Genomic DNA, 26,540 nt, shown 5'->3' with positions numbered 1-26,540 from the left:
GGAGTCACAAACAGTCAAGTCAAATTAAATATAGCAGTTTTTCTTTGCTAAAGGTTATGTATGTCAGAATTGAGTTTTTTTTAAACACAACAATCTGACAACTTCCACACTAATTTTACTGAAATCAGCTTGTTAAAGCCAGATTTCGTAAACCTACTTCAAACACTAAGTCTAACAGGTGGGATTTGAATTCAAGTTCTCTTGATCCTTTGTCCAGGCCTTGGGATTATTCCTCGAGACACATAATAGGTACACTACTATAATTTAATTTATTCAGGTCTTCTCTCCAGGCAAAGTACCATCTAAATTGCAGTGATCCAAAAACGCTAAAGTGAGCCTTCTTAATTTAGCACAATGTGTGCTATCTCACACGAGCATTTAAAGTAATCGTGAATCTTCAGAAAAACAAGTACAGGAGGAGCATTGATTGTGGTAAAGGAGACTTGGGAGACTATTCTTGATCCCACAAGAGGCTGCCCACTTTTTTTTTAATCCAGCCTCTCTGCACGACAACCACGTTTGGTATCCACAATGGGCTAACTTGTTGAACAGAGACTGTAATAACAATCTTCTGTTATGATCATCTCGCCAGCGAGAACACATGATACTACAGCCAAGTTCAGATGCAAGTTTCTTTCTCTTTCTTTTTAAATTCATGAATGGGATATGGACATCGCTACACAGACCACCATTTATTGTCTTTCCCTAGTTGCCTTTGGGAAGGTTGTGATGAGCTGCCTTATTGAACTGTCGTGGTCCATTTACTGTAGGTATAGCGCAATGTGGTTTGGAGGGGAGTTTCAGGATTTTGACCTAGTGGGGACATTAGGGAATGACAATGTATTTCCACATCAGGAGTGGCTTGATGGAGAACTTGCAGATTGCGGTGCTCCCATGTATCTACTGGCCTAGGTTTGGACTATGTTTTCTAAGGAGCCTCAGTGAATTTCTGCAGTGCATTTTATAGATGGTACACAGTGCTACAACTGACTGTCAGTGGCAGAGGAAGTGGATTGCCTGGTCCTGGTTGGTATTAAGCTCCTAGAGTGGTGGTGGAGATACACACATCCAGACAAAAAGAGAATATTCAATCACACTCTTGACTTGTGCCTTGTAGATGGTGGACATGCGTTGGAGAGTCATTTGATGAGTTACTAGTTACAGGATTCCTAGCCGCTGACCTGCACTTATAGCCACAGTATTTGTAGATTAGAGATTAGAGTCCCTACAGTGTGGAAACAGGCCCTTTGGCCCAACAAGTCCACACCACCCCTTGGAACATCCCATCCAGACCCATTCCCTATAAGCCATACACCCCTGAACACTTCAGGCAATTTAGCATGGCCTCCACCTAGCCCGCACATCTTTGGACTGTGGGAGGAAACTGGAGCGCCCGGAGGAAACCCACGCAGACATGGGGAAAATGTGCAAACTCCGCACAACCATCTGCCTATGTGCCAGGTATAACAGCAGAGAGATTTTTCCCCCCAATTCATGCTGGGTTTGAAATCATGAGACCTTGTTTGTGAAAAGACAGTAATTCTACAGGAAAATGGACACAATAGCTATAGTCATGAAATAGTTGGTAGTGACAAGGAATTGGTAGGATTAACCAGGTGGGAAGTCAATTGCGACATTAGCCCTCAATGGTTTGAAACATAAATGGATGAACTCTTAAATTAAGTTACTGTGTCCGTCATTTATCCATTTGTTCTCCAATACTGCACAATTATCAGGGCATTTGGTGAGATAGCTGATGGAATCTCCTGACGGAGAAGGTGCAGGCCTGCTGGCAGGAAGGCAAATTATTAGGTGGGGTGTGACACTCCACAATCTCTAGGCTTTCCTGCTTCTGACTGAATGAAGTTAGGGTTAGGAAGGTCCAAGGCTGAGCTTCCCACCCCATTGCCTTTTGTGGCCCTTAAGTGGTCAACAAATGACTACAGTCACGGAATCATAGAAAATTACAACATGGAAAAAGGACCTTCAGCCCATCAAATCAATGCCAGTCATCAAGTACCTACTCTAATCTTATTTCCCAGCATGTCATCCATAACTTCTTTGCAATGGTGTTTCTTACTTTAAAAATATTCGATTTAGCATTTCATCTTTAATTTGAAAGCCTTGGATGAAATGCACTGTTGAACAGACCAGTATCAAATTGCACAGTTCAATATTCTTGCAGAAGTTCTGAATGCGCTGACGCTCATCCATTAACCAGTGTTCAAAAATAAACTCTACTTTATCAATTTATGGTGCTCATTGAATGGAATGTAATAGTCAGGAGATAGTCACTAAATTATCCCATTAATTATTATGCTAACTCAATAAAAATAAGTAATCTAACTGCTCATTTGGTGGGATATAATTGCAGGTTAAAAGTCTGCAGTATCAGATCTGCAAAACAAGTATGAATAGGTTACGTCACTCATTTTAAATGGACGTAAAGATTGCTCCATCTCTCTGTTGTTTGTAATAAAGAATGCTGTAATACTGCACTGGAATATGGGAACCTTATAATGCACACTGTCAATATTTTATCACAGCTTCAAAGGTGATGCAACATTAAGTACACATATTTAAAAAGCAGCGTAAAGTTAATTGCATCCAAAAATATAATGGCTGAATCAATGACGAAGCTTGCATAATGCCATTTAGATATTTTATCAATCAAACTTGTCTGAACAGTTCAGAAACAAAACCATGACAAAATGTTTTAGATTATTGGAGATCAGAAACTTGACAGAAGACCCTACAGGAGGGCTGATGTGCAGGCAAATGTGGGGATTACTCAGGAAGTTTGTATTTCCAATGAACCGTGGAGTCTGTGTCATTGTCTCTAACTCTGATCTAGAGTCAGAGAGTTGGGAAAGATCACAGAGTCAAGACTGTGCATTTACATGCCATTCAGTTCAATGAGTGTATACTGACCCTGCCACTCTATCTCTATAACCCTGCATTTCCTACAGATAACCCACATATAGCCTATACATCCCTGGACACTACGGGATAATTTAGCATGACCAACCCACCTAAACTGCACATCTTTGGACTGTGGGAGGAAACTGGAGCACCCAGCAGAAACACATGCAGACACAGGCAGAAATTATCTGAATATTTATCAAGGAAATGTTAGGCCTATTAAAACCTGGCCTCAAACTTGGGCTAACACCAAAACCAGCATCTTGAATTATCCACATCCCCCAACCCCTCCCACTGACCCCATGCCCACCTGACTTCATCCAGCCACCAAGATCTCTGCAGGCCTCCTCCTTGATTACCCAGTCTGGCCACCATATTAGCCCACAACCACCTGACTACTCCCTAGCCAGCTCTGACAAACCCCGAGCACCTGTCTACCAGCCCTTGACCCAACCCAACTATCTGACACCCACTCAATATCTCCTGGCCCGTACTTACCTCATGGTTCAACCCTACCGATCCAGCCACCTGGATGCACCTCAAGTGGGACCCAGCTAGACCACCCACCAAAATATCCAACTCACCCACTTACCCCTCTCCGAACCCACATGCCTCTCAACTTATCCAATGATGCACCTCACCTACCTAACCATCCATTCACTACGATGCACTCGAGGCAATATCTCAGACCATCCATACCAACTGTACCCTGACTGTGTCCCATCGTTTCATGCATTTTTCCATGAGAAGCTTGTTAACCTTAATTAACATGAGATCCATGCCATCTCTGCTCACCATTGGATTCCAGTAACATTTTCTGGTTGTGAAAGCCCCATTAGAGTCCTTGGTAAAAACCCCAGAGAAAATTCCAACCTGGACATTTAAACTTACCCAAATCTAGTGGTTGCGAAATAAAGACTGGAGGGTGGGTGAAACATATCCTCTCTTCCCCCTGATTCTATGCCATTCCAATAGAGCTCCCCAGAAAATTTTGCCCCATACAGTTCTTTTTCAGCCAGGATCAGGAGATCCCAGGAGAAATGTACAGTGGGATGGGAAAATCTTCATGGCCAAAGGCAATGCACACAGTATTGCCACCAACCAAAGGATTCAGGCCCATTTACTTTACTTCCAAGGTGACTGATAAAAAAAAAATCGCTTTAGAATTAAATTAGAAATGCAAGAAAATCATGAAGGGCAAGGATAGGGTGAATAGACCAAGTCTTTTCCCAGGGTAGGGAATAGAAAACTAGAGGGCATAGGTGGCAGGGGCAAGATACAAAAGGGACCTAACAGGCAACTTTTTCAAAAAGAGGGTAGCACACGTATGGAATAAGCTACCAGAGGAAGTGGTGGAGGCTGGCACCATTCTAACATTTAAAAGGCATCTGGATGGGTACATGAATAGGGAGGGTTTAGAGGGATATGAATCAAAACTAGCAAATAGGGCAAGATTACTTGAGGATATCTAGTTAGCTTGGATTTGTTGGACCCAAAGGGTCTGTTTATATGTTGTACAACACTGTGATTCTAAGAATATGAACAGTTCAAGCAGAATCTGTGGAGAAAGGAATAGTTAATGTTTCATGTTTAGTGCTGAAAAAACAAAGATCTGAAATGTCAGCTGCCTCACCTTTTAGGTTTGGCCTGAGATATACAATTGATTTATTAAGTCTCCTTATGTGCATTCAGAATACATAGTGTGCAATGCTGAGCTGATAAAAGCGAAGCTTACAACGATTTGCATGTCAATAGTAATTAGAAGCAGTACATTATCAATTACCAACTGTACTCTCAAGCAATTTTCCTGATTTGATGACGTTTCAACATCACACAATGAAGTAGTCGAACATCCAGTGATCAATCTCTGTCTGAAGTTTGATGATGATGATGTTTCACAAAAAAAATGTGTGCACCTGAATCCTACATCAATGTTTAGAATAAAACAAAGAATTGTGGATGCTGAAGACCTGAAACAATGAACAGAAATTGCTGACTAACTGAAGAGATCTGGCACCATCTGTGGAGAGAAAGCAAAATCAATGCTTTGAATCCAGTGACCATTTTTCACAAAAGGTTCTGAACAAGGATCACTGGACTGAAAACTTTCACTCTGATTTCTCTCTAGAGGTGCTTCCCAACCTGCTGAGTTTCTCCAGCGCACTCTGTTTTTGTGCCAATTTTCATAAATTGATCTACGATTAAAAAAAATCTCACTTCTCGGCCTGAATTGGCATCCATAGTTTAAAGCTGTATGGGCTACGTTTAACCTTTAAAACAAAACATTGCATGGAGGTACAAACAAGCTACTGATTCATTTTAGTACTTTTTGCCCAGTTAGAAATTGTTAAATGGCCCGCAATAGCAATCAACAATCTCAATGGAGCATTTGATTTTAGATTGCTGACTACAGCCAAGGTTCTTAAATTAAACGGTTTGTCACAGGCCTGAGGCCCTCTTTTAATTTCGATGATTTCAAGTGAGTTAACACTTTGCCCATATTTCTTAAGGTGAATTTTAGTGGTGATTTTTGTTTATTAAGAACTGAGTGCTTGATGAGTTTTCAACAATGTGCATAAATTGTTTAGTCTTTATTTTCCAATATTTAAGGAATTCAATGGATATTCCTCGTTCATTTAAACTGAGAAGGGCGGCCTCCTTCTGGTGGAAATTTTGAGCCATGTTCTGATCATCATTGACTCAGGGCAAATCAAACCACCTGAATAATTCATGAATTGAGCTCTATCATTGGCCCCAAATATTCATTCACCCAAGTGTTTCAATAACCCCAGCGACCCACCAACCCGGTGAGTGTTTTAATTTAACCTGTTCAGATGTGTTAGTACCACCTCTGGAGCAGGAGGGACTTGAATCGGTTCTCCTAGCTCAGAGGTAGGGATCCTACCAGTGCGCCACAAGATCCATTGCTTCATTAGCTAAACCAATACATTATTGCAGGGGATTCAATAACTACCAGTGTCTCATTAATCCTACAAAAGTCATTAATTTGAAATAGCTGATTATGATCCTATAACTGTAGTTAAAGTACAGAATGGACTTTTCATCCAGTCTGCGCTGACCTATCAGCACTAATCCCAAGTTACTTGAGTTGGCCCATAGCTTTGAATATTATGACATTTAACTGCTCATCCACAAAAAGGGCTCCCCCTCTGCTACCTTCTCTGACAAAGCATCCAGATTCCCACCATCCACTGGGTGGTAAAAAGAATTCCTCAAATCTCCTCTAAACCTCTGGCCCATCGGAATGCCCCCTCTTTGAAAACTCTTCATCTAAGGGGAACAGCTGCATTCTTTCACTCTGTCCATGCCCATCATTACCTTGTACACCTCTATCAGGTTCCCCTCAACCTCCTCTGCATCAAAGGGGAAGCTGCAGACAGTGAGGAGGATTGCCAGTGGATATATCAAGATATAGACAGACTGGAGTCACGGGTGGAGAAATCACCGATGACTTTTAATTCAGACAAATGCAAGGTAATGCATTTTGGAAGAACTAATGCAGAAGGGAAGCAAGCAGTAAATGGCAGAACCTTTGAGAAGGTGACCAAGCATGTGGATGAGGGTAGGGCAGTTGACGTGGTGTACATGGACTTCAGTAAAGTCTTTGATAAGGTTCCACATGGTAGGCTATTGGAGAAAATGCAGAGGCATGGGATTGAGGGAGATTTAGCAGTTTGGATTAGAAACTGGCTTTCTGTAAGAAGGCAATGAGTAGTGGTTGATGGAAAATATTCAGCCTGGAGTCCGATTACTAGTGATGTGCCTCAAGTATCAGTTTTGGGACCACTGCTGTTTGTCATTTTTATAAATGACTTGGACGCAGGCTTAGATGGATGGGTTAGTAAGTTTGCAGATGATACTAAAGTCAGTGGAGTGGTGGACAGTGTGGAAGAATGTTGCAGGTTGCAGGGAGACTTGGATAAACTGCAGAATTGGGCTGAAAAGTGGCAAATGGAGTTTTGAGAAGATTTGTAGCTCAGGTTGAGGTTCTGGATGTGAGTTTGCTCGCTGAGCTGGAAGGTTAGTTTTCAGACGTTTCGTCACCAACGCAGGAAATGACATCACCAACCCAAGGAAACCTAACCAGATAAATAGAAAGCAGGACATAACACCAGCGCTTCGTCGGAGGCTCACTGATGATGTTACCTAGAATGGTGACAAAACGTCTGAAAAATAACCTTCCAGCTCAGCGAGCAAACTCACATCCAGTGGCGAATGGAATTCAATGCAGATAAATGTGAGGTGATTCACTTTGGGAAGAATAATAGGAGGGCAAATGGAAAGATTCTTGGTAGTGTGGATATGCAGAGGGATCTTGGTGTCCATGTACATAGATCCCTGAAAGTTACCACCCAGGTTGATAGTGCTATTAAGGCGGCTTATGGTGTTTTAGGTTTTATTGGTGGAGGGATTGAGTTCCAGAGCCGTGATGTCATGCTGCAACTGTACAAAACGCTAGTGCGGCCTCATTTGGAATATTGCACACAGTTCTGGTCGCCCCATTACAGGAAGGATGTGGAAGCATTGGAAAAGGTGCAGAGGAGATTTACTAGGACGTTGCCCGGTCTGAAGCGAAGGTCTTATGAGGAAAGGCTGAGGGACTTGGGTCTGTTCTCATTGGAGAGAAGCCGGCTAACAGGGAATTTAAAAAGAGACATACAAGATGATTAGAGGATTAGATAGGGTGGACAGTGAGAGTCTTTTTCTGAGGATGCTGATGTTGGCTTGTACAAGGGGGCATAGCTGCAAATTGAGGGGTGATAGATTTAAGACAGATGTCAGAGGCAGGTTCTTTACTCAGAGAGTGGTAAGGGCGTGGAATGCCCTGCCTGCAAATGTAGTGAACTCAGCCACATTAGGGGCATTTAAACAGTCCTTGGAAAAGCATATGGATGATGATGGGATAGTGTAGGGGGATGGGCTTAGATTAGTTCACAGGTTGGTGCAACATCGAGGGCCAAAGGGCCTGTTCTGTTCGAGGGCAGTATTGTTCTATGTTCTAGCCCTTAGAAGCATTAACGTACAGAGGGATCTAGGTACAGGTCTACAGTTCTCTGTAAGTGACAACACAAATGGATAACGTGGTCAAGACGGCATAGCATTGGACAGGCTACAGAATATCAAAATTGGCAAGTCATGTTGCAGCTGTGTAGAACTATAATGAGGGCTTGTTTGTGATATTATGTATAGTTCTGGTCACCACTCTATCAATAGAATGCAAAGACTTTGGACATGGTACAGAAATGGTTTACCAGGATGTCACCTGGTTTGGAAGGTATTAGTTACGAGGAGAGAGTAGACAAACTTGGTTTGTTTTCATGTGAACACATGAAGACAAGGGGCAACCTGACTGAAGTTTACAAAATTATGACAGTCCGGGTAATTTGGCAGGGTGGAACTGTCAATAACTAGGGGACATAGGTTTAGGGTAAAAAATGGGTAAATGTCCAAAGCAGATGTAAGAGGCAAACCTTTTACATTGAAGGCAGTGAATGTCTGGAATGCACCGCTAGAGGGGTGGAGACAGGCACAACAGCACATGTTTAAGAGGCGTCATGACAGAGGTATGAATTGGCAGGGAGCACAGCGGCTGCACAGAGGGAAGAGGTTTTTAGTTTAGAAAGGCATCGTATATCGGTGCAGTATTGGTGGGCCAACGGGCCTGTTCTTGTGCTGTACTGTTCTTTATTCAAAGAAAACAACCCAAGCTTGTCCAGCCTGTCTCCATATCTAAAGTGCTCCATCCCAAACAACATCCTGGTAAATTTCTTCTGCAACCCTTCCAGTGCAGTCACATGCATTCTACAGTGTCAAGACGGGCTCTGTTGAAGGTTCAGGGAAGATAATTCAACGTTTTCCACAAAAAGACTGGGATGATGCACCTTTTCCACAAGGAACAGAATTGGTAAGTACATAAGCTCGTTCATTTCCTGACTAGTCTTTAAACTTTTTTCTTTTACAATCTGCAGCCTACATGCAGCTAATGTGTTCTAGCTGTGTTGGAATGTAAATAATGTTTTGATGAAGGATACTGTGCACTGGAGTTTTGATTTGATCTGAGAATGTAAGCATAGTTTAATATAGTAGTAAAAGTTGTTGATTACAAAATTTTGTCCCTGCTTTCATTGGAACCAATATTTTAAAAATGCACCATAATGATCTACTGAATCTAGTCCAAGACCGTCACCCTGCCTACTACGATCATTTATAGGATGCTCCTCATGACTCCACTTGGCATCTTAGAGATCATGAAATAAATAGCGAAACTAGGAATTCCATATTGTTACTTTCTGTCATAACGAGAATATAATAGTAATCGATGATCTAATTATCATTCAGGATAGAGTGTACAAATCTTCGTGCAGATGTGGACTGGTTGGATCCAAGCGCTTGTTTTCATGCTGTATAGCCCTAGGTGAACAGGGTTAGAGATTATAAATATGGTCAAAGGGTAAAACTAACGGGTTCTATTTGAATGCATGGAACATTTACCACAAACCATTGAATTGACTTAAAATAATTTTTTATGGTCTGGTGGTCTTGCAAATTGGCTGCAAGATGACAAAGACGAGGACCTGAATATTCAAGGGTATATGGTATTTAGGAACAATGGGAAGCTAGAAAAATGCAGAAGTGTAACCCTAACTAATTAAGTTTGATATTGGTAGAATACAGAGATGTCCTCAACTCTAAAGATAAAAAGCATTGTAGGTAGAGATGAGAAATAATGAAAGTACTGTGTTGCTTGTGGGCCTGGTACATAGATCCCACAATAGTAACTGCACAAAAGTGGGGTATAAAGGAAGAAATAATGGGGACTTGAGAAAAGAATGCCAGTTATTATCGGCAGTTCAATTTGCGTATGGTTTGGATGAATCAGATTGTTCAGCTTGCTCTTGCCACTGAGTCAGTATGTTTTCACGGTAGGAGTGGCATGTTGTAGAGCCAACCAGAAAGCAGAGTGCATTAGATTTGGTGGTGTGTATTGAGACAAGATTCCTTAACTGTGAAGGTGCCCCTGGGAAGCTGAGATAATATGACTGAATATTATTTTCAGTTTGAGGGAGAGAAGAGTGAATATAATTTCTGAGCTAAACTAAGGGTAATTTTGAGGGCATGAAGACAACTGACAAAAGTGAATGAGGAAAATAAGTAATGGAATAGGTCAGCAGAGATGCAGTGATACAGGTTAAAGGAGATATATCAATCCTCAGAAAATGTACATTCTAGTCGGGGTGGGACAAAAGGGACTCCCAAGGCACAATGTATCATATATAACTAACTGAAGAAATTAGAGATGGTATCAAATAGAAAGCATAAAAGGGACACTTTTGGGTTGGCATGATATCACGAGTGGAGTTCACTGGGCTGAACTAAGTGACTTTTTGGACTTTAAGGAATTAGCCTACAACATGATTTTGATAGAAACCTGTACAGTGTATCCTTATTTAAAATTGGGATTGCATTTAAAAAAAACAGCTTCAGTTGCAGGACATGGACACATTAGGGCCAAATCTAGAAGCACAATTTGTGGCTTCACTGATGATGTAACTTAGATGATGTCACTTAGATGATGTCAGAAGGGACACAATTATTTGAGAATTGGCCAGGAAGGGATATGAAAAGGAATAGCACTTTAAATGAGGAGACAGCGCATTTAAAATAGATAATTTTAAGTCAAAAAGTGCTCGGTGATGACCTAGTGGCGTTGTCTCTGGGCTAGTAACAAATTGGTAATGTTCTGAGAATCTCGGTTTGACTTCCACCATGGCAAATGTTGGAATTTGAATTGAATAAAAATCTGGAATTAGAAGTCAAATGATGACTATGGAACATCATTGATTAGAATAAAAACAAACCAGTTCATTATTGTCCTTCTTAAGGAATGAAACTGCCTTTGTTACCTGGCCTGGCGTGGTCACAAGTGTCTCCAGAAACACTGTGATGTGGTTGACTGTCAACTGCGTGGAAATGGCCAAGAAAATCATTCAGTTGTAAAAATTATCAGAAAGGAGCAAGGAATGAAACTGGATACAGGCTACTAGACTAGGTGGGATTGAGGTTCACAAGAAAGAGGTATTAGAAATCCTTCAGAGGGTGAAGATAGATAAGTCCCCTGGGCCGGATGGAATTTATCCTCGGATCCCCTGGGAAGCCAGAGAGGAGATTGCCAAGCCTTTGGCATTGATCTTTAACTCGTCAATGTCTATAGGAATAGTGCCAGATGACTGGAGGATAGCAAATGTGGTTCCCCTGTTCAAGAAGGGGAGTAGAGACAACCCTGGTAATTATAGACCAGTGAGCCTTACCTCAGTTGTTGGTAAAGTGTTGGAAAAGATTATAAGGGATAGGATTTATAATCATCTAGAAAAGAATACATTGATTAGGGATAGTCAGCATGGTTTTGTGAAGGGAAAGTCGTGCCTCACAAACCTTATTGAGTTCTTTGAGAAGGTGATCAAACAGGTAGATGAGAGTAAATAGGTCGATGTGGTGTATATGGATTTCAGCAAGGCGTTCGATAAGGTTCCCCACAACAGGCTATTGTACAAAATCCGGAGGAATGGAATTGAGGGAGATATAGCAGTTTGGATCGGAACTTGGCTTGCTGAAAGAAGACAGAGGGTGGTAGTTGATGGGAAATGTTCATCCTGGAGGCCAGTTACTAGTAGTGTACTGCAAGGATCGGTGTTGGGTCCACTGCTGTTTGTCATTTTTATAAACGACCCGGATGAGGGCGTAGAAGGATGGGTTAGTAAATTTGCAGATGACACTAAGGTCGGTGGAGTTGTGGATAGTGACAAAGGATGCTGTAGGTTGCAGAGAGACATAGATAAGCTGCAGAGCTGGGCTGAGAGGTGGCAAATGGAGGTTAATGCAGACAAGTGTGAGATGATGCACTTTGGTAGGAGTAACCGGAAGGCAAAGTACAGGGCTAATGGTAAGATTCTTAGCAGTGTAGATGAGCAGAGAGATCTCGGTGTCCATGTACACAGATCCTTGAAAGTTGCCAGATAATAAAATGTGAGGCTGGATGAACACAGCAGGCCAAGCAGCATCTCAGGAGCACAAAAGCTGACGTTTCGGGCCTAGACCCTTCATCGGAGAGGTAACTGGAATAAATAGGGAGAGAGGGGGAGGCGGACCGAAGATGGAGAGTAAAGAAGATAGGTGGAGAGAGTGTAGGTGGGGAGGTAGGGAGGGGATAGGTCAGTCCAGGGAAGACGGACAGGTCAAGGAGGTGGGATGAGGTTAGTAGGTAGCTGGGGGTGCGGCTTGGGGTGGGAGGAAGGGATGGGTGAGAGGAAGAACCGGTTAGGGAGGCAGAGACAGGTTGGACTGGTTTTGGGATGCAGTGGGTGGGGGGGAAGAGCTGGGCTGGTTGTGTGGTGCAGTGGGGGGAGGGGACGAACTGGGCTGGTTTAGGGATGCAGTAGGGGAAGGGGAGATTTTGAAACTGGTGAAGTCCACATTGATACCATTAGGCTGCAGGGTTCCCAGGCGGAATATGAGTTGCTGTTCCTGCAACCTTCGGGTGGCATCATTGTGGCACTGCAGGAGGCCCATGATGGACATGTCATCTGAAGAATGGGAGGGGGAGTGGAAATGGTTTGCGACTGGGAGGTGCAGTTGTTTGTTGCGAACTGAGCGGAGGTGTTCTGCAAAGCGGTCCCCAAGCCTCCGCTTGGTTTCCCCAATGTAGAGGAAGCCGCACTGGGTACATTGGATGCAGTATACCACATTGGCAGATGTGCAGGTGAACCTCTGCTTAATGTGGAATGTCATCTTGGGGCCTGGGATGGGGGTGAGGGAGGAGGTGTGGGGACAAGTGTAGCATTTCCTGCGGTTGCAGGGGAAGGTGCCGGGTGTGGTGGGGTTGGAGGGCAGTGTGGAGCGAACAAGGGAGTCACGGAGAGAGTGGTCTCTCTGGAAAGCTGACAGGGGAGGGGATGGAAAAATGTCTTGGGTGGTGGCGTCGGATTGTAAATGGCGGAAGTGTCGGAGGATAATGCGTTGTATCCGGAGGTTGGTAGGGTGGTGTGTGAGAACGAGGGGGATCCTCTTGGGGCGGTTGTGGCGGGGGCGGGGTGTGAGGGATGTGTTGCGGGAAATACGGGAGACGCGGTCAAGGGCGTTCTCGATCACTGTGGGGGGAAAGTTGGGGTCCTTGAAGAACTTGGACATCTGGGATGTGCGGGAGTGGAATGTCTTATCGTGGGAGCAGATGCGGCGGAGGCGGAGGAATTGGGAATAGGGGATGGAATTTTTGCAGGAGGGTGGGTGGGAGGAGGTGTATTCTAGGTAGCTGTGGGAGTCGGTGGGCTTGAAATGGACATCAGTTACAAGCTGGTTGCCTGAGATGGAGACTGAGAGGTCCAGGAAGGTGAGGGATGTGCTGGAGATGGCCAAGGTGAACTGAAGGTGCTGGAGATGGCCCAGGTGAACTGAACCGCACTGTGCCCAGTGCGGCTTCCTCTACATTGGGGAAACCAAGCGGAGGCTTGGGGACCGCTTTGCAGAACACCTCCGCTCAGTTCGCAACAAACAACTGCACCTCCCAGTCGCAAACCATTTCCACTCCCCCTCCCATTCTTCAGATGACATGTCCATCATGGGCCTCCTGCAGTGCCACAATGATGCCACCCGAAGGTTGCAGGAACAGCAACTCATGTTCCGCCTGGGATCCCTGCAGCCATATGGTATCAATGTGGACTTCACCAGTTTCAAAATCTCCCCTTCCCCGACTGCATCCCTAAACCAGCCCAGTTCGTCCCCTCCCCCCACTGCACCACACAACCAGCCCAGCTCTTCCCCCCCACCCACTGCATCCCAAAACCAGTCCAACCTGTCTCTGCCTCCCTAACCGGTTCTTCCTCTCACCCATCCCTTCCTCTCACCCCAAGCCGCACCCCCAGCTACCTACTAACCTCATCCCACATCCTTGACCTGTCCGTCTTCCCTGGACTGACCTATCCCCTCCCTACCTCCCCACCTACACTCTCTCCACCTATCTTCTTTACTCTCCATCTTCGGTCCGCCTCCCCCTCTCTCCCTATTTATTCCAGTTCCCTCTCCCCATCCCCCTCTCTGATGAAGGGTCTAGGCCCGAAACGTCAGCTCTTGTGCTCCTGAGATGCTGCTTGGCCTGCTGTGTTCATCCAGCCTCACATTTTATTATCTTGGAATTCTCCAGTATCTGCAGTTCCCATTATCTTTGAAAGTTGCCACCCAGGTTGACAGGCCTGTTAAGAAGGCATAGAGTGTTTTAGCTTTTATTAATAGAGGAATCGAATTCCGGAACCAAGAGGTTATGGTGAAGTACAAAACTCTGGTGGAGCCGCACTTGGAGTATTGCTTACAGTTCTGGTCACCGCATTTTAAGAAGGATGTGGAAGCTTTGCAAAGGGTGAAGAGGAGATTTACTTGGATGTTGCCTGGTATGGAGGGAAGGTCTTACGAGGTAAGGCTGAGGGACTTGAGGCTGTTTTCGTTAGAGAGAAGAAGGTTGAGAGGTGACTTAATTGAAACATATAAAATAATCAGAGGGTTAAATCGGGTGGATAGGGAGAGATGTTTTCCTAGGATGGTGACAGCGAGCACGAGGGGACATAGCTTTAAATTGAGGGGTGAGAGATATAGGACAGATGTCAGAGGTGGTTTCTTTACTCAGAGTAGTAAGGGAATGGAACGCTTTGCCTGCAATGGTAGTAGATTCACCAACTTTAGGTACATTTAAGTCGTCATTGGACAAGCATATGGACGTACATGGAATAGTGTAGGTTAGATGGGCTTGAGATCGGTATGACAGGTTGGCACAACATCGAGGGCCGAAGGGCCTGTACTGTGCTGTAATGTTCTATGTTCTATGTTCTATGACTAAAACCGCACAAAGTACTCCAGATGTGGCTTAACCAATGTTCTGTACAGCTCCAACACAACCTTGCTATTATAAACTGATAAACGTAAGTGTCTCATATGCCTTCTCACATGCCCTATTACACTGTCCTGCTGCCTTCAGGAATTTCTGAACAAGCACCCTAAGATCCCTCTGTTCTTCTGAGCTGTCCTGCCATTCATTAAGTAACCCCTTGTCTTGTTATGTCTTTCAAAATGTATCCACTCAGACTTTTCAGAGTTAATTTCCATCTGTCACTGGTTCATTTGACCAACCCATTTATATCTTCCTGTAATCCAAGACCCCCTTCCTCACTATTAGCCCCGCCTGGCCAATCTTCATCAAAAATAATAACGGAGTTCTGAGAAAACGTCACCAGACCCAAAAAGTTAACTCTGATTTTTTCTTCACAGGAGCTGCCAGACCAGCTGAACTTTTCCAGCAACTTCTGTTTTTGTTTCTGATTTACAGCACCCACAGTTCTTTCGTTTTTATTTGGCAAATCGTCATGTTTACTGCAAACATGCATATCATCACCACCACCAGCACTCCATCTTAACATTCTGACCTATATTGTCTAAACATGTCATGAACAATAAGGGATCCAGCACAGATCCCTGCAGTACCCACTGCATGCTAGGTTTCAGTCACACAAACAGCCCTCTTCCACAGTCACTAAGCCAATGTTGGAACCAACTTGCAAAGTTACCCTGGATCCCACGAGATCTTCTCTATCAGTTTCCCAAGGGAGACCTTGACAATGGCCTTGTTGAAATCCATATAAACTGCATCAACTGCCCTACTCTCAACTATATAGTTAATTCATTATTCCCCTCCAAGAGATTCATTCACCTCAGGTCACTCAGTAACATGGAGGGGGAATTATTAATTCCCAGAAAATTCACATCACCAGGTAGATGTGTGCATCCAGACACTTTATTATACAATGGTGATTAGGTTCCCTGGGTGTCGCAATGCACAGTGGGCACGTGCCACATCTCTGCTTAATTTTCTGGTGATGATTATTTTCCAAAATATATATGGTAAGGTCATGTCATATTCCATAAGTGACCATAGACACATCCGTCTGTTAAATAAAACAGAGAGAGAAGGGAAGAGAGGTGGTCATGTAACATGAAAGGCAGCAGTCTGCATTAAGTTTGGGTCAAAGTAAAGAAGTAGCCCTCCATGAACTACCACACCTAGTATGAGACTTGCACCTCCATCACCCATTCTAGCCATCTGAGCAAAACCGGCTCCACTCAAGCAAACATTGTAGATCATGACTTTGCCTAAAATTTTAACCATAAGGTAATCCTTTTCCTAGTTTTTTTCATTCTGCTATTGTTTACTTCAATTTAAGGTATTGTAGTTATTCTATTTCTTTTACGTGGCATCAAGGTTCAAACTGAATCTACAAGTCTAGTTTGTTACATGGCTTGTTTTAATGCTTACTCCTTTCTAGGTATTTTTCCTTTGCACCAAAGCTTTTATCATTTATTGATGCATTATTTTGTTGCTATAAAAACAAACTTATTTTTTAAAACATGGAAAATTTCGCAAAGTTACAAGGGAATTACTTATGGATATGCAGATCATCCCCACAGATAAATTTGGTGCACTCTGATATTTCTGAACTGTCCCTCAACTTGGAATTGTCATTATTAAAATATTTGCCTGCTTAAGAATTAAATGAAAAAAAAATCCACAAGAATGTTTCCTTAGTGATTAAAAAAATCAGGTTGGCAAATGGGGAAGTGTTTTCATTTATTGGAGTACTGAGAGAAAATATCCAGCTCTCCATAAAAGTTTTAGGAGGATCATACTGGTGCTGAAGTAAGAACATAGTAATTGCTAAGTTTGTTTTACATAAAAGTTAAGACACTAGGCAGTGTTAAATGTCAAATTGCTTTTGAATTGGAAATGCACAATTCACAATTGAGAAACAAGTATATCGCATCAAGTTGACTATTTGAAACTCAAGCTGAAATAATTTTCACCATTTATATTAGATTTGTTTTGATAAAGAATAAAAAATGGCAAAACGCAGATACCTTGAAATCTTCATCATGTACATTTGCTGTAATTCATATTTTCTTTCAGATATAATGCAACATTATTTTCTAGCTTGTAAATTACTTCAGAAATCATTGTGGAAAGCAAATCTCTGATAAATTGTCATTGCTGCAAATCTTTTTCAATCTACAAAACTGATTATCTTTGTTTTGCTTTTTTAAACCTTGTTTCCCTGCTTTCATTATGAAAGCATGAGCTCACATAACAGAATATTCACGTCTCACTGAAATGCAAGTTCACATACTCCATGTTGGCCGGCTAATTAACCATGAGTGGCATCTCCGCTGAGCACAACTTGACCTTAACTCAGTCTCCATTAATGCACTTTCCATAACAGGTTATTAGCCATTGTGGCTGAGTGAGAATTCAGGCTGTTACTAGAGCTTACAGTTCTCTAAAGCACACGTACATCTCCCCAAACGAAGGATCCTTGTAGTAATGTGAGATTTTCTCCCTTGTGAGTGAACACCAATAGAATTTATTGAACATATCTGTATGCAGAAGTTGGGAAGAGACGGCAGCTTATTTGGAGCCCTACAAACCCAGGTTACAGTTCTATGTGGTCTAATCACACTACGATACTTATTTCCTTTATTTCAGCAGCTATACTCCGACTTTAAAGTCATTTTTTTTATATCACCCTCCCCCCCCGCAAGTTATTTTACAGTACTACTTTTCACTACCAACATTTCATCATGTATATTTTAACTATTTTACACCATTTACCATGCCCTCTCCGTAAGTCTCCTTTGTTTGAGCAACTAATCTCCAGAGTGCGCTGATCCCTTGGTAGATGTTTAGAAAATATGTACTCTCTTGTCATTTCTTTGAAGGGCTCACACAATTGATGGAATAGAAAGGCATCAAGAAGTACAGGATCAGCCATGAATGGTGTAGCCATATATCTTAGATTCCATGCTTACTTGTTGTGAAAATGTTTGAAGATCACTTTAATTAACGATTGAATGCGCACAAGGATTTTTTTTTCTTGTTTCCCAACAGTAGTCCAAAGTTCTACTCCAGGAGAAATGTCTCCAATAAGAGTGGCTGCAGTTCCAGTTGCTGCATCTTCTCGGCAGATTCTGTGCAATAAATAGACAACTCTTATTTTTTCTTTGCCAAGTAAGGACTAATTCTCCTAAAAAAAGAGACATCTGGATTTTCAGGACCAGTGCTCCTTGAATTCAAAGGTGCAGGAAGCTACACTCCAATAAATGAACGACTTGAGTAATGGTTTCTTTCCCTGTAACTATATGTTGAAAGAGCAAAGTGGGATCTGGAATGACCTCTGGTGGCTGGTTACTGCATCTCTCAGTGCCTTTTCCATCCCCTGCAATATTAAACTTCTGTTTTGAGAGAAATCAAGGGTCTGTCTTACTGTCATAGAGAGTGATACCTGGTGCACTGAGTCAATGTCAACGTCATTGCTATCCGTCAACTAAAGAATATTTGAAGCAAAAGGCATAGTTCCGCTTAACAGCAAATCACAATGATTCGGAATCATGTACAATATCTCTGTAACCTCTCGTCCATTACAGAAAAGTGTAGCATATATTTAGCCCCACCCTAAGGGTGGCACGGTGGCGCAGTGGTTAGCACTGGAGCCTCACAGCGCCAGGGACCCGGGTTCGATTCCAGACTCCGGCAACTGTCAATGCGGAGTGTGCACATTCTCCCCATGTCTGCGTGGGTTTCCTCCGGGTGCTCCGGTTTCCTCCCACAGTCCAAAGATGTGCAGGCTAGGTGGATTGGCCATGCTAAATTGCCCACAGTGTTCAGGGGTGTGTGGGTTATAGGGGGATGGGATGCTCCAAGGGGCGGTGTGGATTTCTTGGGCCAAAGAGCCTGTTTCCACACTGTAGGGAATCTAATCTAGTCTAATCTCTCAGATTCTAATACTTAATGAGCCCCAAAAGTTAAACGTAAGATGATTGGAGGACTCTTGGCCTCAATCATGGCTTCCCCTAACCATCCAAAAGGATCGATACATCATCGCTGGTGTCCAATTTGAAACTAGCATTTCCACCAATGCATGGTTACCAGAATTTGTTCCAAAGGTCTGTACCAGCAGGGGAGTCGAATTCTGATTGCGGATCTGGCAACTTTCCGAGGAGGGGTTCATTTTGCTTTTCTGCCTCTTCTACTCCCGGGACTGCACAAGGCTATGTGGGTTGTATTTAGTTTTTTTTGTGTAACTGCTGCCATACCCTGATTTCTCTCTCTCTCTCTCACTATCCACTCACAGCCCTGGATAAAAATGGCTGAGGTGGAATCTATTGGCGGGGGCCCTCCTGACTGGACCACATGTTTGCAATCAGTCTAACTTTTGAGTGCTCTTTTTCCCATCACTGTAAGTACTTTCGATTTCTGTCAGTCTTTACTCACAGTAGTTGATTAACTTATTTCCGTGGCTTCCCACAACCTTAGCTGTGGGACTTTTCCACTACTTCTTTCAGCTCAGGGTTTTCCTGTTCCATGATTCCGTGCTTCAAAGCCCATTTCTCGCTGGCCCCTCACCAACTGCTGAATTTAACTTTGGGTATTTCCATTATTCCAGGGTTTGGATTGGTGGGCTGTAGTACTGTATCATCGCTGGACTTCACTTAAGGTTCTTACCACTCGCTTCAGATTTAGTCAGTCTACTCATCAGTAATGTGAAATCTACACTGCTATCAGTGATGATCTTCTCTGGAGCTTGACTGAACCAGTCTCCAGTTCCATGTTTTTGATGTCACTCTGATGTAACTCCTTTGACACGTCCAAAGTAGCCAAACTTAAAGCAGAGATAAGATGCTTTTTAGTCTAATGTTTCAAAGTAGACAATGAATTAAAATCTGTGATGCTTTCAGATTTTGTAACTGAGTAGCACATATTTACATTGTCAGGGGAGCTCTTCATTCAGCACATCAATTAAACTGTACAATATTGCTTAAAATACGTACGTTAGATGTCTGGTTGGATTCTGTCACACCTATGCATTGACTATGAGCCCTTTTTGTCCTTTCATTAAAGTTTGGACCAAAATCCACAAAGAACTCTGGGGATCAGCAAGCCATTAGTAGAAAAGAAATGGGACAGCTAGTAAGGTGTCAAACAGTTCCATCCTAGTAGGCATCATACTGTTTAAGAGGATAGAAAGTGTTATCATGAAGATATCATGAGGACACATCCAAGGCTACAATAAACAGCAAGACCACAATTATTTCTGCATCTTCCATTTCCCCCAAGTATTACACAGGATATAGAACAGTACAGGCCCTTCAGCCCACAATGTTGTGATGACCTATTATCCTACTATCAATCCACACTGAATACCCTGCATATTACTATCCTTCATGTGTCTATCCAAGAGTCGCTTAAAAGTGTCTAACGTTTCTGACTCCACTACCACTGCCAGCAGTGCATTCCACACACCCACCACTCTCTGTGTGAAGAGCCTACCTCTGACATCACCCCTATACCTTCCTCCAATCACCTTAAAATTATGTCCCCTTGTATGAGGCATTACTGCCCTGGGAAAAAGTCTCTGGCTATCCACTCTATCTACGCCTCTCATCATCTTTTACACAAATTTATTGCGATTTAGATGGGCATTTAACACATATAATGAATAATCTGCTTTACTGATGAGCATCAATCCAAAAAATAATTTTAATCATTCTCCCATTATTCATTTCAATAGATTTGTTTTATCAATTAAACATACTGACCTGTTTACTTTTTTCTTACTCAGTCTGGGTAGAAAAAAAAATAAATTAGAATTAATTTGATATTTTGTTTTCATTAAAATTAAATGAAGGAACAATCTATTTGTATTCACGCAGTGGTGGTGTTAAGGATGTGACATTCTTTTGTTGTTGTCAGTCATATTCATAAATTCTTTCTGTCAAAGTTCTTTGAACACTCATTGATTTTACATTGGACATGCTGATGAATATGTCTCTCGAATAAATTTTAATAACTTTGATAATTAAAAAATATAATTAGTCAGGAAAGACCATTATTGGAGTATAAAAATGAGAAAATGCATTTTATTATAGAACTGAACATGGGTCACATTTGAAGGTGGGCACAAGGACATCACATGAGAAAAATAAGAACAGACAGTTTTAATTTAATTCGCACAAGTTTGGCATTGTTACAGCATTTTGCTCACTGCCTCAGATTTGCACAAAAAAAAATACTGGGCAATCAACTCCGGGAAACATGCAATGCCCCAACTTCTGTTGCAGCGAATTTAGCCTGCCTGGCATGGAAGAAAATTAAGTGAGATTCCAGTCTGCTAGCTCTGAATGCATCTAATCCCATTTACAGGTATTATCCTGGAACAACAGGCATATGACATTCACAGAAATATTAACATGGAATATAATTGATGGGTTTACATTACATATCTTTCCAACTATTTTCACTCCACTAATCTCATAGCAAACAGGTTTTGTTAAGCAAAACAGCAATTTTTCGAAGTTGATGACCTTAAATGTTTGAAGCAAAATACAAGCAGTCCAACTTGTGAAGGGCCATACTACATCAGGTATTGGGGAATTAGCCTGGCCAGATGATCGATGTTTCAGTGGGAAAGTATTTCAGAAATAGTGACCATAATTCCGTATGTTTTAAGTTACTTTCGGATAAAGATTAGCACAGTCTTTGGGAAGGCTAACTAAGAGAATATTAGACAGGAACTAGGGAACTTAGATTCGAAGTGATTATTTGACGGTAAATCCATATCTGTCACATGGGAATCTTTTAAGGTCAGATGATTAGAGTTCAGGGCCAGCACGTTAATGCGAAAATGAAGGCTAAGGAATGACAAGATTTGGGAACTTTAGATGACAGGAGAAATTGTAAGCTTATTCAAAAAGAACAAAAGGAGGTGTCTGTAAGGTTTAGGAAACTGAAGATAGACAGACCTGTTGAAGAATATAAAGGAAACAGGAAAAAACTTAAAGAGGTAGGAGGGCTAAAAAGGACCAATAGTTGTCCATGGCAAACAGGAAAAAGGAATATCCCAAGGCATTTAATACATATGCAAGGAACAAGAGGGTAGCTAGGGAAAAGATAGCTCCGCTCAAGGCCAAAGGTGGGAATTTATGCAAGGTGCGGAAGAATTAGGTGAGGTCCTTAATGAGTACTTTGCACCAATATTGGCAAAGGAGTAGGAATGGTGAATGGTGAGTCTAGAGAGTGTTATATTGATAGTCTGGGGCATGTTGATATGAAGAAGATGTTGTGTGTTTTGAAAAGCATTAAGGAAGACAAGTACCCAGGACCTATGGGATCTATCCCAGAATCCTGAGGGAGGTGAGGGAAGAAATTGTTGGGGCATTGTATGAAATCTCTGTATCCTGTTCAGTCACAAAAGAGGTTCCAAAGGAACAGAGAATTTTTTATTATTATTAATCATTCACAGAACATGAGCATTACTGACTAGGCCAGCATTTATTGTCCATAATTGGCCAGAGGGCAGTTGAGAGTCAACAATATTGCTGTAAGTCTGCAGTCATATGTAGGTCCAACAATGTAAGAATGACAGATTTCCTGCCATAAAGGACATTAGTGAGCAAGATGGGTTTTTCCTGACAATCAACAATGGTTTTATGGTTATCAGTAGATCCTTAATTACAGACTACTTTTTAACAAATTCAACTTCCACCATGGCGTAATTTGAACGCAAGTCCCCTGAACATTAGCTGGCTTTCAAGATGATTAGTCTCCTGATATTATTATCCACTCATATCCAACGTTGTTCCTTTATTTAAAGAGGTTAACAGGGTTAATCCGGGCAAGTACAGGCCAGTGACCTTTACGTCAGAGGTAGGGAATTTATTGGAGAAGATTCTAAGGAAACGGATTCACTCATATTTGGAAAAAATATGGCCTTGTTAGCGACAGGCAGCATGGCTTTGTGTGGGCAAGGTCATGTCTCACAAACTGGAACGAGTTTTATTGAGGAAGTGACAAAGATGCTTGATGAGGGTTGAACTATTGCAGCTTAGGAGGAAATTCAGCATTTTATTTTGTACTCTCGAAATTCAGGCCTTCCCAAAAACTATAGCCAAAGCTGTGCTCACACCATCTTTTTCTCTACCTCTCAATGGGTATAAACCAATTTCTCCTGAAACTCAATAAACTTGATTTATATATAGAGAAAAACAGTCTTAACATTTCAAATCTAATGTGATTCATCTCTGGAGTCATTGTAGACTCAAAATTTTCACTCTATTTTTCTCTCCAGAGATGCAGTCTGACCTGCAGAGTTTCTAAAGCACTTTCTGTTTATATTTTCGATTGCAGCGCTGCAGTATTTTGTATTTATTTCAAGATTGGCAAGCTAAATTATACAAATGATGAAAATCTAAAATAAGAACAGAAAATATTGTACATATTTTAGGCAGTGTCTTCACACACCAGAAATAGCGTTTAGACAGCAATGTATGTGTAAACTCTGTTTCTCTCTCCACAGTTGCTACCTGATCTGCTAAGTAGTATTTTTTTTTCCTTTTTAGGCTAGAGATGGGAGCGACTGCCATCCATCCTTCTGACCTCCATGCAAGTCAGATAGACAGCATCTGGATTGGATATAAACTCAACATCTGGTTGAGGTCGCTTGTACTAGCCTGATGTTTCCCTTGCACTATGTCTCCACCAAGATTGGAACAGAACCATTTATTTCTGTTCCAAGGCACAGAGACGCACAGCAGCAATTTTCTCTGATAACAAAGTGTGTAGCTGAATGGACACAGCAGGCCAAGCAGCATCTCAGGAGCACAAAAGCTGATGTTTCGGGCCTAGACCCTTCATCAGAACAATTTTCTCTGGACACATTCTGGTTGCAGTCCAAAGTTTGCACTCAGGACACTACTTTTTGCATCCATGCTAACTACTAGGGTATTGTGCACCCTCAGAAATCCCTAGAAGTAACTTTAAAAATGGGCAGAGACCTGCACCACTGCTCTAAGTATGTCTAGTAAATGAGCGTATTGTGACTGTAAAACAATAAATAAAACTCCCTCCAATGTCTGCCCCATTTAAACACATCCAGTATGAGTTTGCTGAAGGGCAATGTCATTTTCAACAGTAAATGTATTTAACTTGAGGTAAAATGGTAAAATGGGTGCTGTGTCATAGAACATTCTCATGATGTCATTGTTGTCTGGTAACATGTGACTCAGACTCCATTTTAATTCAAGCTACTTGAAACATGGCACTCTGATGGATGCATGCTACTATATGGAATAAGTAGTCTAATGCAGGGACTGATGCCTCTGTATCTGTGAATCTCATGTTTGTGTATAACAATCAGGTATAATAAACTTCTGTTGAATCTTTCACAACACAAGTTACAAGAGATAACATAAGCACTGCCTCATCTGGTAAAGATATCCAGCTGAAGGTAAAATGTTCATCAGTGGGGTCTTTGATTATTCAATTAAAAATTTCTCAGTTGCAATTCTGCAATGGAAATGAATTCTTGAGATAACTTCATTTTTATCAGAGATAACATAGTCTGGAGCTGGAGGAGCACTGCGGCCAGGCAGCAGTAGAGAAGCAGGAAAGTTGACATTTTGGGTCAGGACACTTTTCTTCATTATTATCAGAAAAGCTTATACTTAGCTCACATTCTTAACAGGACTAAAAAGCCCCAAAGCTCTTCAGAGGTGAAACCAGGAGGAGGATTGGGTGAGCTAAATAAAAAAAGATAAACTAAAGGAAGAAAAAGAGAAAACAAGGGGCAGAGATTCTTAGTCAGCAGTATCAAGGTGTAAGAAGGAAAACACCTTGAGGTTCTGTCAATGGAAATTTAGAGAAGGCCTGGGAGGCTAGAGCTAATCAGGAGACCGTGGAAATAGGAATGTGGAGTTAAGAAAGGTTACATGGGTGTGAATTTCAGGTGGTTTGGAGGGGTTGGGGGGGAGGAAAAGAGAGATAATATAAACTAAATAGTACAATTGATGAGCCATAACCAATTTCTATATTTCATCTCGACATAAACCTCCAGGTTTTCCAGACAATGAGAGACAGGAAGTGGATGAGACACTGGATTTACCAAAGGAAGTACAGTTAGGTGAAAAGACCCTGGTCAGTCAGAGAAGCTCAATTTGACCTGGTGCGTCGAAGCTGCAGCAACCACACGAACGGGGAGTGAACCTGAAAGGTCTGCTTGGCGGCCTCTTATTCCAGCTGCTGGATTGATGGGGCTAAAATCCAGTCATCACTCCCAAGGATAAGGAGAAAAGGGCTGCTCCTTCAATTAAGCGAGAGGCTGTAGAAGTGGCTTTAAGGAGAAAGTTTGAAAGGAGAAATGAGAAAAGTCTTTTATCCAGAGAAGAGTAGGTGCCTGGAACACACTGTCAGAGAGCTGGTAGAAGCAAATGCGAAAGAAAAGTTTCAGAGGCATTTAAACAGACACATGAACAAGCAAAGAATAAAGGGATACAGCTCATTTGCAAGCAGATTGGATTAGTTTAGAATAGCATCATGGTTGACACAGGTGTGGTGGGCTGAAGGGCCTGTTCTGTACTGTCCGATGTTCTATTTGACTTAGGGAATCTGCAGTCGAACAGGGATCCCTTCAGTGCGGACACAGGGAGAATGAGCAAACTCGACACTGAGTGGAAGGGTGGAATTGAACCCAGGTCCGTGACCCTGTGACGCAGCAGTGTAAACCATTGAGCCACCATGCCACTGGCTTAAAATATTGGACCTCCCTTTGTTATAGCTTTCTAGGTGATCCTATAGCCTTACCGATTGCAATCGTTCAAGAAGGCAGCTCACTACTACCTTATCCAGGACAATAATTGCTGGTTGAGCCAACAATACCAACATTTTATTGCATTAACTAAAAAAGACATTGCAATAATCTTTGGACTCTCACGGACTCTCGCTGCCCTGTAACGAAACATCCCACGTCTTTGGCAGATGTTTAATCGGGAATAATGGAATTTCTAAATATTCAGTAACAGACATATTTTCTTGATTCATCCTCTAACACAACAGGGAAAGAAACCAGCAGAAAACATAAATTGACTTAATTCTTTCCCTGCTGTGTTGCAACACCCTTGACTGGCACTATCCATAACCTTAAACATTTGCTCTTTTTAAGAACAATGCACAATCGTAGTAACATCTACCATCTACAAAATGTACAAAGTCTCTTGCCAGATTTTATTCAAATTTGTAAAAGCAGTTTAATTCAGAAGGAAATTCATCTGTTGCAATAGTTTCTCTGGAACAGAGTTTGCAGTGTAAATTCTGAATCTTTTGCTCCTTCTGTTAAAATGACCACTCTTAAACCTACCCTTTGTGACTCATAAAACCTAATACTGATAAAACAGTGTTAGAGACTGAGGCAAAGGCAGAAACAAGGTCATCAAAACAAAACTAAGTAGACTCTGGTGAAATATTAACATTAAATTGTGCTGTTATAAAATTATTTTATTTGTTTTGACTAATTTCAAATTATATCAGTAATTTCAGAACATGAAGAGATTCACACAGATAGACAAGCAACCAGAGGCAAAAGGCTGCCTGACAGAGGAGACATCAAGAAACAAAGAACCTGAAGCAACATCACAAAACATGACCAACCCAAATGCTCAATGCATATGTCGAAAATCACCCT

The 26,540-nt window shown here is 42.0% G+C and overlaps 1 protein-coding gene across 12 annotated transcripts in view; it reads right to left on the bottom strand.

The window, feature by feature from the left end:
- The window catches only part of ndst3 (N-deacetylase/N-sulfotransferase (heparan glucosaminyl) 3), a 989,735-nt gene that overhangs the window by 416,385 nt on the left and 546,810 nt on the right, over positions 1–26,540 (bottom strand). Inside the window, exon 1 of one of the 12 annotated variants that reach the window (XM_059646055.1) lies at positions 17,839–17,869. The exons of the other annotated variants lie outside the window; for them this stretch is intronic. The gene's annotated coding sequence lies outside the window, so the exon portion shown is untranslated. Of the gene's footprint in view, positions 1–17,838; positions 17,870–26,540 lie in introns of those variants that run through there. 12 annotated transcript variants of the gene reach the window in all.

Source organism: Stegostoma tigrinum, chromosome 1 (assembly GCF_030684315.1).
Source record: "Stegostoma tigrinum isolate sSteTig4 chromosome 1, sSteTig4.hap1, whole genome shotgun sequence".
Lineage (NCBI taxonomy): Eukaryota > Metazoa > Chordata > Chondrichthyes > Orectolobiformes > Stegostomatidae > Stegostoma > Stegostoma tigrinum.
Note: the sequence above shows the minus strand (reverse complement) of the source record. Positions and strands in the feature narration are given on the sequence as shown.